Here is a 12,502-nt window from a genome sequence, read left to right on the forward strand (position 1 = left end):
CTTGTGCCTGTTTTCTTGGGCTTCCATGACGCCACCGTGAACCTTCCCTGATGAGGCTTTCCAAGAGAATGAGACGATGCCTACACTTCCCCCAATATTTTGATCTTCCTCCGCAAGCCCATTGATATAAGGGGCAGTCAGGTGTGAGGTATGAAGGAAATGAAGACACAGGCCTGACTCTTTCCCTAGAAGCAGCTTTTCCAACCCCACCTGCTGATAACAGCATCAACCTGGGACCAATGATTGGTCACTTGCAGCCCTCCTGGCTTATATCAAAGTTAGGGCTTCCCTGGATGCCCAAGAAACTGCTAGATTTCATCTGGAACTCTTGTCCCACAGTTAGTTATTCTTTGTGGTCTGATCAGTCCAAGCAATCGTCCCATCTGAAAGGAGACATCGCCCCTCTTAACAGGATTTGCCCCTGAGCTGTGGAACAAGGAATGCATCGGTGACAAGATGAACAGAACACGGCTCCCACCTTCAAAGAGGATTACTTTCTACTGTATCTGGTCATCTGAAGATACTTTTGCAAGAACCCCCTTTATCATAATTATTTGAAAAATAAAATACAATTTTCTGGGAAAAAAAAAATACGACATCTCAGTGACCATCAGCCTGAAAACTGAAAGCCCGTACATCCTCAAACATCTCCCAGCACATAGTAAACCCTTAGTGAGTGACGGCTGCTATGGCCATGCTAAGGCCAACTCCAGAATTTCCCCAAGCCAGAAGCAGGAATATAGAGAGTACCTTATCGTCCATTAGACTGCACAGAGGCCAGTCACAGCTACTGGGCTCTAGTTTCTGAGACAGTCTCTCCCCCCTCTTCTCCCTCCCCTGCCACTAGGAGGAACTAGACAAGATCTAGGCTCCAAATTGGTGTAGTTGGGTTACAGAGTGTGCCTCACTTTAATCCCGGATAGTTTGAGCCTAGGTTGGCAATATTTGGGGGAATAAAAGTGTTATTTATAGGGATCCTGCATTGGCCCAGGTGTTTCCTCAGTTTGTCCTAATAAAAACCTAAAGTGGTAGTGTTAATCCCATTTTACTGTTGAACCTGGGGCTCATGCTTAAGGTTACGCTGTCTTACATGGGTCAGAGTTGGGACAATCGCCCCAAGTTTGTAAGATCCTAAAGGTGTGTTCCTGCACTCCACACTATTGACTTGAGCAGTGAAGAAACCTGGAAAGAAAGAGATGGTTTAATTTAAATTTTACAAAGCGTCATAATGGAAATAAGTAGTAAGTGGTTGATCAAAAAAGTTTTTTTTTTAAAGGACAGTTTAAGCATATGTTCCAGAAGACACAAAAGAATGTATCCTATGACTGCTTCACTGTGTTCTGTTTCCCTATGGAATCTGATACTTGAGTATTAAGCTTTAAAAGATGATGGGTTGTTGTGGTATCATGTTTCCTTCTAAGGCAATTGTGAGATCCCGGGGAGTATTATGGAATCACATCTGGCCCACATGACTTATTTTCCTTTCCTAAGCAGCTCTTTCGTCTTGTCTCCAAAACAGCTAGCTACAGATCACTAAAAATCATTCCTAAATAATATTAATCATGCCTTTTACTTCATTTGCTAACACGCAGCTAAACAGAAGCTCAGGTTCCTTTCGTTCCTTTTGGTTGCTTGCTACTTAAAATGTGGCCCAAGGACCAGAAGCATTGGCATCACCTGAGCGCACACCTGGGGCTACTGCATCAGAATCTGCATTTTCACCAGCTGCCCCAGGGGATTCATGTGCATATGAAATCTGAGAAGCTCTGCTCTAGTTCACTTAGCCTCTCCCTCGCAGATGCGCTAAAAACACTATGCCGTGGTCCTCAGGTGTGTGCCAGACTCTCTGTGAGGCCATAGCAATACTGAGATAACTAAGATATGGCTCCTGTGATAAAGAGAAAGTGGAATAAAAGGAGGTCCAGGCAATTTAAAAATGCTCACTTCGATCAGTGAGAATTCCTGTATCAAGTGTCTTTCTGCTCTGTGAAAGAGTGAAGTTCAGAATGGCTTTCAATGGAGACAACACACCTGAAGGCTGTGTTTGCTTTTCAAGAGATCATAACCCAGGAATGCAGTGAGAAGAAAAAGAAAAGATGCATACGTCTCCCATTCTGCTAAACTGTTCTTTCTTAGTAACCATCCCTCTGTAGAATGCCAACAGAGATGTAAGACTGCTAAAATTCTTGGGATCCACTCACTTAAATGTTTATTGAGTGATTTCTATACGCCCATCTCGGTGCTAGATGCTCCAGTTACAGATTAAAAACTACATAGTCCCAGCCCTTATGGAACGCATAGGTATGTGGGAACAATTATTACCCAGCACTGTTTGAACGAAGGCTGAGGCTTGCAGTTTGGAAAGAAAGGACTAATTCTGTCCCAGTTTTCTTTCCTTTCCTCTATAAATTTTCTAACATTACTTTCATGGCCTGAGTGTTCCTATCAAGAATTTCTTTAGCACCTGACATGCAAGGGTGTAAGAAGGAGACAACTACTTTCTAGAAACGTGGAAATGGTCTTGATAAAAAACTGAAGCAGTGTCTCCCATCCACAAATGTTTCTCCTAAAATTGTGTAACGCATCATTCCAGCTCTGTGTTCCATACCACTGCTACTCAAAGTGTGGTCTGTGGGTTTGTTCCCAGCTGCAACAAGATAAGCATAGACATCAACAATGACATTAAGAAAATTTCAGAGCAATTTGACATTGTCACAACATGCAAGGGCATCACCAGAGGACCAGTCTTATGAAACAGAGTGCTGTGGATTGAATGTGCTCACCTTCCATATTCATATGTTAAAACCTAATCCCCAGTGTGATGGTATTTGGAGGTAAGACCTTTGGGAAGTGATTAAGTCAGGAGGGTGGAGTCCTCATGAATGGCATTAGTGCCCTTTTATAAAAGAGTCCCAGAGAGCAACCTTGCCCCTTCTGCCATGTGAGGACACAGAGAGAAGGTGATGTCTATGAAATAGTAGGGAACCCTCTACTGGTGCCATAATCTTGGACTTCCCAGCCTCCAGAACTGTGAGAAATAAATGTTTGTTGTTTTTAAGCTACTCAGCTTATGGTATTTTGTTATAATGGCCTGAACAAACTAAGATACAGGGTACAGGTCAGGCACTGAACTGGAATGGGTGAGTCACAGGTGACAGTAGCTTCCTACTAGCCACCCCAATACACATGTGATATTTTAAGGTCAATTTGTCAACTGTAACCCCAAGGTGTATAAAATCCAGATTTCATCTTGTTCATTTGTTTATCAAAGGTAATTTAAATTTACCTATAACTTTAAAGGGTTAGTTTAAAAGATCAGTTTTGGAACTGACTACCAATGAAGGATTGAAAATGAATGTTGAATATACCACATGATGTGTGCTTCATTTCAGATAAAAGTAGAAAATGAATCTCTAAAGCTTGCAGAAATGGCTTTAAATTCTGTTTTTCCTTTCTCATCAACCTACCCTCTGTGAGACTGGTTTCTCTACTATGCACATTATTAAAGCAAACAGAAACGTTTAGATATAGACGATCTCCTCTTCGTAGGACTTTCATCTGTCCATTGTAGATTACATAAGTTAACAAGCATAAAGCAAGCTCACCTATAATGTGAAAAACTTTAAATATTAATATACAAAATGTTTGTTTAAAGTACACATATCAGTATTTCATGTGGAAAACTGCTGTTTCCCTCATGACTTTCTTTCAGCACAAACGTGGAATGACAAAAAAGTACTGAAGCAAAGCTATCAATTGCCTATACTCAGGCTTTCAAAGTGTACATTTTTGTAATTTATTTTACCCTATATTTTATTCTCTGAATATCTTTATTAAAATATATGTTTTGAATCTAATAAAATATGTGGGCTTTTATTTTATATTTTCTCCTTTTTATTTCCTTTTTCTCATAATTCTTTTTTTTTTTTTTTTTTTGCTCTATTTACAAAAGTATTGGTCCACATGGATGGAGGTAGGATGGGTAAACCTGATCCTTCACTTCAGACAGTTTGAGAAAAACTTCTCCATAGTAACCTGCATGTTAATGACTACTGTCAAGTCCAGCTGGTGAAAAAGAAAGAACACAATTAGCTTATATGTATAATGTTTTGGCTACCTGCCAGGCATATTCTGTGTGCTTTACAAGCATGAACTCATTTCCTCTTACCTTATGAATTAGATGCTATCATATCACCATATTACTGTTTTGAATACTGAGGCACAGAGAGGTTGAGTTCCTTGCTCAAGTTCACACAGCTCTAAAGTCACAGAGCCCAGTTCCAGAGTCCACACTCTTATCAGCAGAGGGATGGAACACAGGCTTTGTAGTCATGGCCCTCCATCAAATAACTATGAGCTTATATGAGTCATTTAACTCGTGTAGGAAAAGAAAAGGAAGAATTAGAAAAGATAACAAAAAGCTGCAATGCAGAGTTTTTCCCATGTGCCAGGCACTGAGCTAAGTGCTTTATATGCATGATCTCAGTGTCTCCCGAGGGTGGGGTGCTGGAGAGAATGGTTTAGGTAGTAGGGGAGATGACTTAGTGGCACATGGGCAAGGCAGAAGTCCAACTGCATCACATAATGAGAAAGCTATTCTTTCTTCAAGTCTCTGACCCCTTCTGATCACATCTGGTCGAGTCTCTTTGGTGCAAGTCTTGAGTGACTCCCTTACATTGACTTATTTTCTTTTATTACAAGTGGAGAGCAGACCTAAGCTGGATACTTGTCTCTGGCAACGAGATCTTTTTTATTTGCACTGCACCTTCAATTTAGGGCAAGTGGTTTCTCCATTTATAATAAGGATATAAAATATCCCTTCAAAATGTATTTAAGTTTAAAAAGTGAGCTATGGAAAAATGCAAAGAGGATAATAGTGCAGTTCTCACATGGACTTGGCAAAAGTTATGACTAATGAAGTTTGGGAAACACTTTGTTATCTTTCAACAATCCGGCAAGGTAGGTATGATTGTTCTCCATGTATAGGTAGGAGATCTGAGGTTTTGAAAAGTTCAGTAACCTTCTGTAGGCTACTCTGTAGGAAGGGGAGGAGTTGGGATTCAAACCTCGAAGTGTTTGCTTTCAAAACTAGTGCCCTTACCCACTACATAGAACTGCCTCCCTTAGATGTCAGCCCTGCTTCTTTCCTCCCAGGACTGGCATTCCAGCATCCTCTGATTATACTTCACGATCTAAATCAGCAGTCCTCACCGCGTGCTCCTTTCTGGAGGTCCTCCTCTGGGGATTTTCATCATAAAGACTTTGTCTCTTTCACTCTCATACACTCATGAGTGTCCAGGGAAGTTTTCAGAGGCTGCACGGCATGTACTATCACAACACATCGAATGCAGAAGCAGATATGAGAATCCAGCTGCCTTCGATTAAGCCAGACATTAAAAAGATTGACAAAAATGTAAACATGCCATCATTTTTGTTTGTTGTCTCATTTTAGAAAATACAATTTAAAATAAAATTTAATTCATTTTAAATTAAACAATATGTGATTGATGTTAACATAGAATGAGTTTATTGTTGTTATTTTTAAATGAATAAGTAACTAAATATTTTACACATGTATCCATCTTAATTTTGAATACACTCAACATCAATATATATATTGCTCACATAACCAAGTTCTTTGGGGTCATCAAGAGTATAAAAGAGTCTTGGGGGAAAGGGAGGAGGGATAAATTAGGAGTCTGGGATTAATAGATATATATTACCAGATATGAAATAGATAAACAACAACGACCTACTATATAGCACAGGGAACTATATTCAATTTCTTGTACTAAGCTATAATGGAAAAGAATCTGAAAGAAATATATGTATGCATGTATATGTATAACTGAATTGCTTTGCCTTGCACCTAAAACTAACATTGTAAACCAACTACACTTCAATAGAAAATAAAAGACTATGAAAGGGGTCTTAAGATGGGAAATCTGTGGTGGAATAATGTTTTCTAATTTTAATGGAAACTTTCTTTCTTTCTTTCTTTCTTTCTTTCTTTCTTTCTTTCTTTCTTTCTTTCTTTCTTTCTTCTTTCTTTTCTTTCTATTGAGTTATAATCAATTTACAATGTTGTATCAATTTCTGCTGTATAGCACAATTCATCATACATGAATATATATATATATTCATTTTCATATTTTTTGCTGTGAGCTACTACAAGATATTGAATATATTTCCCTGTGCTATACAGTATAAACTTGTTCATCTATTTTATATATACCAGTCAGTATCTGCAAATCTCGAGCTCCCAGTTTATCCCTTCCCCCCTCCCTCCCCACTGGCAACCACAAGTCTTATCCTATGTCTGTGAGTCTGTTTCTGTTTTATATGTAAGTTTTTAATGGAAACTTCTATTCTCCCAATATTTCCACCCTTCCTTCCCTCCCCTGCATACTCCCCTCTTCCTTTAAGTAGGTAATCCCTGTGATTCATTGTTTCAGGGGAAGGACATGAACAAACGGAAAGCAGAAATAGTGTCTAGCTTTTGTGTTTCCCCAAAGCCTAAACCCATGAGGGAAGTTATACTAGGTGCTTTGAAGCAGTTGTATCAAAATATAGCAAGTGCCACTGAGAAAAAATCATAGCGATATTGAGAGAGGGCACTTTTCCCAGAACTAGAAAAATATTTCTCACTTCTTGAGGGTGGAGGGTGAGGGGAGAACAAATACAGAAGAGAGATTAGGAGAACAGAAAGGTGAGGATGGGGCTGCAGGGGCCAGGAAGACAGAAACTAGGCATGGCTCAGCCACGGTCGGGCACCTTCCAATGTTCAAGAGCCATGTGGGAGCTGGGAACTGCCAAAGCCTAAATCCAGTGTCTCTAGGAGCCAGCTAGACCGTCTGCAGGAGTAACACTTTCTGATCCAACCCACCTGTACCCTCAAAACACCCTGGCCCATCAGAAGCCCAATGGAAGGTGGCTGGGACCTTGGATGCCTGGAGGGATGGGGGGTGGGGTGGTGGTGGTGGAGATAATAGCTTTGGACTCTGAAATTGGAAGATCTGACTGGAATTAGCTGCAGATCACCCTGAGCTAGGGGAGCAGATTTTGCAAATATTAGGAGCAACAAACATGCCTGTTGGCAGGTGAGCAAATAAAGGACTGTGTTGCATTCTAGCAGAAATTGCACATTGATGGCACTGTCATTGAATTCAGCCCACAAGTGAGGGTTCTTCACCCAGTACAGGGGATTTGCTTGGTTGGTTAGTTTGTTTTCATCAGATGCTTTTGGAAGGAGTCCATGAAATATCCAGGGCCCACAGTCCTTTCTCCCACTCAGCCCCTTCACTCATCAATGTTCCCTGCCTTGCCCCTGAGGACGTCTGAGTTTTCTGGGCCCTGCAATACAACGTGCGTGGTCTATGGTAGGAGGACTCCTCAAGATGAAACCCTGAAACTACACTGAATCATGAACCTATTTTTCTAAGGAGAGCATCTCAGCTTTCATCAACTCTACAGAGGAGTCTCTGACACTTGGGTGGGAATCCTGGCCACTGTTCACTGGCTGTGACCTTGAGCATGTCACTTAACCTCTCTGTTTCTCCATTTCCTCATCTGTGAAATGGGGGTATTAATAGTATCTAAGTCTTAGGGCTGATGTGAGGATAAATGAGCTTATACTATATAATAAAGTGCTTTGAATGGCAAACTTTTTTTTAAGAAAAATCACTTTGTTCTTTCTGTGAAAATAAGACATGCTCCCCATAAAGAGCTTAAGCAGAAAAGTACAAAAAGGAAATAAAAGTATGACCTCAAGTTTCATCATTCAAATATAACCATCATTAACATTTCTGGCACAGCATCCTAGAAAAATTTCTGTGCATTTTTACTGATAGAATGAGAGTGAATGGCAAACTCTTCATAGATGTTGGCTGTCATTACTATAGAGGAGGTAGACATGGGGGTGGGTAGGGTGGAAACTCTGTGTCAGAGGGGCCAGCCTAGAGTGGACAGGTAAGTCAGGATGTCTTTGTGACTCCAGCCCATCTTCAGGATGTAGTCTGCACAGCTGTCAGAACTCACTCATTCAACAAAGGGTCCAGCACATTGAAAGTGAACAGCAAGGCTTCTCTGCATGTGACCAAAAAGGCAGCTGGGATATGTGGACCTCTTGTTCTGGGTAAGACAAGCATCTAAGGTAGCAGTCAGAGGGCACCTGACCAGCCTAGTGAGCAGAAGGTATAACAGAGTCAGTTAGAAACTGGAATCCCGCTCCATCACGTTCTAGCTGAGTGTTCTTAAGCAACTTACTATAAACCTCCGTAAGCCATGGTTTCCTCTTTTGAAAAATTGAGTAATAATATACCCATGTTATCAATTCAATAGCATAACAGAAGCAAAACACTTAGCAAGAATAGAGCAAGTGCCAGTAAATGGAGCCATGACTCTGGTAAGGCATGCAGTGCTGAGACGGGGCTCCCGGCGTCTAGTTGGATGGGAAAACCTGGAAGAACAAATCAAAAGACTACCACAGTGAAGACGTATTTGGCCCATTTTTAGTGGGTTTTTTTTTGTTTTTTGTTTTTTGTTTTTCTTCAGCTTCTCTTCAGGCTTGGGAATTTGATTTCTTAGGGCTCCTGTGGGCTTCTTAGGAACCATGAAAGGGGAAAATTAAGATGAAAACACTCTTTCAAAATTATGTCTTTCCCTCCCCTCCACCCAGTATTCCCCATGGTGAAGAATTTGTGGTACTGCTTATCTTAACAGAAATCCATTCAAACTTGCTTAAGGAGACGAGAGCTTTCACACAGGCTTGGAGGAGAGGAAGTACTCAAGACCACAGGCCCTCATCTCTGCTTCCAGGATACACCTGCTTTTTCCTTTTCTCTTTGCAGGTCTACTTTCTCTTCTTTATAATACATGTGACCAAAATGGCTGATTCAGGCCAGCTTTGCACCATTTTGTTGTTTAAATGCAGTAGATTAGAGGCTCCCTGTTCCGTGTCCAAGTTTCCAGGAGAGGAAATTTATTAGCCAGCTCCTGTAACATACCTGCTCTTGTCAACCAAAAGGTGTGTATATGGGGCAGGAGAGGGAGGAAATAGAAGTGAGTGGTACGGACACACAGGTTCAAACAACTCACAGAAGAAGAACACCAAACAGCTAAGGAACACTTGAAAAGATACCCATCTTCACTAATATTCAAACAAATACAGATTAGCCGACAACGTGAAATGCTCACTTCTTCTTTTTGAACCATTATATTGGCCATAATGAAAAATAAAGGTAATTGCAGGAAACTTGTTAAAACTGTAAGGTAATATAACTTTTCTGGTTTGCTGCTGGGCATTAGGTTGTAACATTTTAAATGTGCATAAGCTTTACCCCAGTAATTTTAGTTGTAGGAATTTATCCTAAAGAAATAATCTGAACAGGAACAGGCATATATCTATATGTATATGCATACATGTATATAGATGTTTATTGCAGTATTTTTAATATTTAAGGAAGACTTAGAACATTATAGATGCTCTTCAGTAGAGGGGAGAGATTTTGGTACAAAGGATTACAATTGAGAGGCCGTTATAAAAGATGAGATAGATTTATATATCAGATGTACACAGCCAGTTGTTTAAAGTAAAAAAAAAAAGCAAACCACAGAAAAAAGTAACTAATATGATTCCATTTTTGTTAAACACATAAGTATATAATATATACTGTACTACTATCTTAGAAATATGTATGCATACACATCTATATGTATTTGCCTGTGTATGTGTGTGCATATATAATATATAACATATTACACATTAGATATAGTATAACCATTACACATATACACATTTATATTTATCTATAAGGATAGATAAAAAAACTAATAATTGTGGCCATCTCTGGGAATAAATAGAATTATGGAAAGTTTTCACTTCCTGTTTTATCCATTTCTATACTGTTGAACTTTTAAGAAACAAGCATAAACTATTTTGAACACTGGATGAAAAAAGCCAGTAAGATGTTCTTTTTTTGTCATGGGGGAAGAGAATACAGATTTTATACACAAAAGAGAAGCATTTGCTATTTTAAAATGAAAGAAGGACAACAAAAATCCATTTTCCCAGTAGCAAACAGGCACAGGAAGGGGCAACAAAGGCTGCCCCTGCCTCGCCCTGGGATTGCTGGGCAAGAGCTTGTCAGGGTGGAAAGGAGGAAAGTCAGCTTCTCCCAGTACCAGGTGCATTAGGGCTAGCCTACTGGGAGACTTTGGCTTATCTGCAACCCAGAGGGCCTTCCCCTTCTGCTGTAGATGAATTAATAAACTCAGCTGAGTTGAACTTCATCAGCTCAAATCTAAAGATAACATATCTACATATTTACATATAAAAAGAGGAGGCAGGTTGTAAATGATGACAGTTGAGGTGTACAGTCAAGTGAGGGTTGGTTATGGGAAGAGTGAGTGGCCAACCTGGAAAAAACGGATGTCCTGGGTCAATTCCAAAGACACATTGACCTGCTGTCAATGATGGGTTTGTGTGGGAGCTTGAAGCCTTTTTAAAGGAACTTGAATAGGCTGGGAAATTGAAATTCTCACTGCAATTATTAAGCTTTTTTAAATGTTTCCCTTTGGATCCTTCCTTTCTTGATAGGAACAAGCTAAATATTAAAAGAGCCAGTTGTAACTTCTTTCAGTACCGTAGTAGATTTCAATGGGGATAAAAATTAAACTTGCTGTGGAGGCAAATTAATAAGAATGTCTCAAGTTCACATATGGCAGGACAGCTGTATTAATTTGACACAAATAGAAAGTAATTTCAATTAACACAGTCTTTTGTCTTTACCTACAGTAGGCAGTTTACCAGTAGTGCATTTTAGAGCATTGTACACCAACAGCATTAAAACTGAGTGGATTTCACCATGTTATTTTTTCAAACCTCTAAAACCTTGACAGGCAAACTCTTGTAGAACAAGATTTGTTTTTCCTCTTCTTTTAGAATTCCACTCTAAGCAAGAAACATTTGCTGAATGCCTACCTAGGGACTTCAGCATCGCTAGTGCATACAATGGACTTGCAAAAATGTTTACAGTAATGGTAATGTTGGGGATAATACACCACCGGACATACTGTAAAGACAGATTTTTGAATGATTGTTCGTATAAAACCTGCCAAATTGTTGATATTAGCATTGGTCATTCCTTACATTATGAGATTCTAAAGATGAAAATAATAACTGAAGACAGCAAGAGCTGGAAGGTCATCTTGTTCAGCTCTCTCAGGTTTCATATGAGGAAATGAGTCTCTGAGAGATCAGGACCGTTGTTTAGTTTCATGACTAAGAAATGTTAGAGATTTTTTTTTTAAACTCCAAATCCTCTGCTCTTTTTATTACAACTCAGCATGCCTCTCTCAGACCCAAGTCTGTCTCAGAAATGCCAAACATTCCCTTCTCCCTACCCACATTCCACCTTGGAGACTCTGCCCCACTCACCACCCTGGGAGGGGTAGCACTACATGCCGTGTGACTGTGCCCCACCAGTCTCAGTGACTGACCCAGGGACAGACATCTGACCTAAGCTGGGCTGAGAGGATACTCTCCCAAGAATTTGGAAAAGGGACAAAGAGGCTGAGTCATTTAGCTACGCGGAGCCAAGCTGCAAGGTCATGCCCAGCTGGCCTGCCACCGCAGCCCAAAACCTCATACCAGTGAGTGAGGGGAAGCTGAGAAATCATGAGTCAGCAGAAAAAGTCCACCTGCAGAAGGATGGAGCAGGATGCCCAAAGACAAATAGAGAGACCATGTACCCAAAAGGTAGAACAGAGACAGAGAGAGAAAAAAATCTGCATAATCCCCTTTTGGTTCCATAATGCCTAGCTTTATCTCCTGCATGGGCTTATTGTAACCCCATAATAAGCTCTGCCTTTCCATTTTTTATTTGAGTGAAGTGGAATTCTGTTCTTTGCAACTAAATTTTTCCTGTCTAAGACATGCCAATTCATAGTGAATATAATTTGGGGTGAAAAGACCGTTCTGTTTTTTATGAAGATTATGGAAATTAAAGTCTTATCTCAAAACCCACAACAGAATGAGTGGTTTTCTGTGTTCCCTTTACTAACTATCCAGACCTTGGTGACCAAGCTTTCTAGGTGAATAATTTCATTTTCTGATGGGAGTTAGTCCAACTTTGGGTTTTCTTTCAAAGTATACTAGAGTTATTCTGTCCAGAAATACAGATCTTCTTGAGATCTGTAGCTGCCACCTTGGACCTTGGGAATATATGTCAGCAGTAACTAGAGTATTTCCACTTAAAGTTTCCAAGGGTTGAGCCTGTTTTCTCGTAAAGGCTGTGTTCCTTTAGATGAACTTGTTGCCCAACATTGACCCAGCTGGGAGGTAGCCATTGCCATGAAAAGTTCAGATGCTAATCTTGAATGATGGAAGGAGCCTTTCAAAAAATTCTACTTACCCTTCTAAAATTCTTAGAACTAATATAAGTATAAAATAATAGAGAAATGATTGAGTAAATTAGGGTTCACCAGCTGATGGGACACTATA

At 40.0% G+C, this 12,502-nt stretch overlaps 1 long non-coding RNA gene across 1 annotated transcript; it reads right to left on the minus strand.

Annotated features, from left to right (window-relative positions):
* On the minus strand, nucleotides 1-4,389 carry LOC116665521. Its single transcript, XR_004322193.1, has 3 exons — nucleotides 4,377-4,389; nucleotides 2,757-2,762; nucleotides 1-80 (listed from the first exon to the last, which is right to left on the minus strand). It is a non-coding gene; the product is annotated as an uncharacterized LOC116665521 (long non-coding RNA).
* Between the last annotated feature and the right edge of the window lie 8,113 nt (nucleotides 4,390-12,502).

The sequence above is a fragment of the Camelus ferus genome, chromosome 8, assembly GCF_009834535.1.
Source record: "Camelus ferus isolate YT-003-E chromosome 8, BCGSAC_Cfer_1.0, whole genome shotgun sequence".
In the NCBI taxonomy this organism is placed as follows: domain Eukaryota; kingdom Metazoa; phylum Chordata; class Mammalia; order Artiodactyla; family Camelidae; genus Camelus; species Camelus ferus.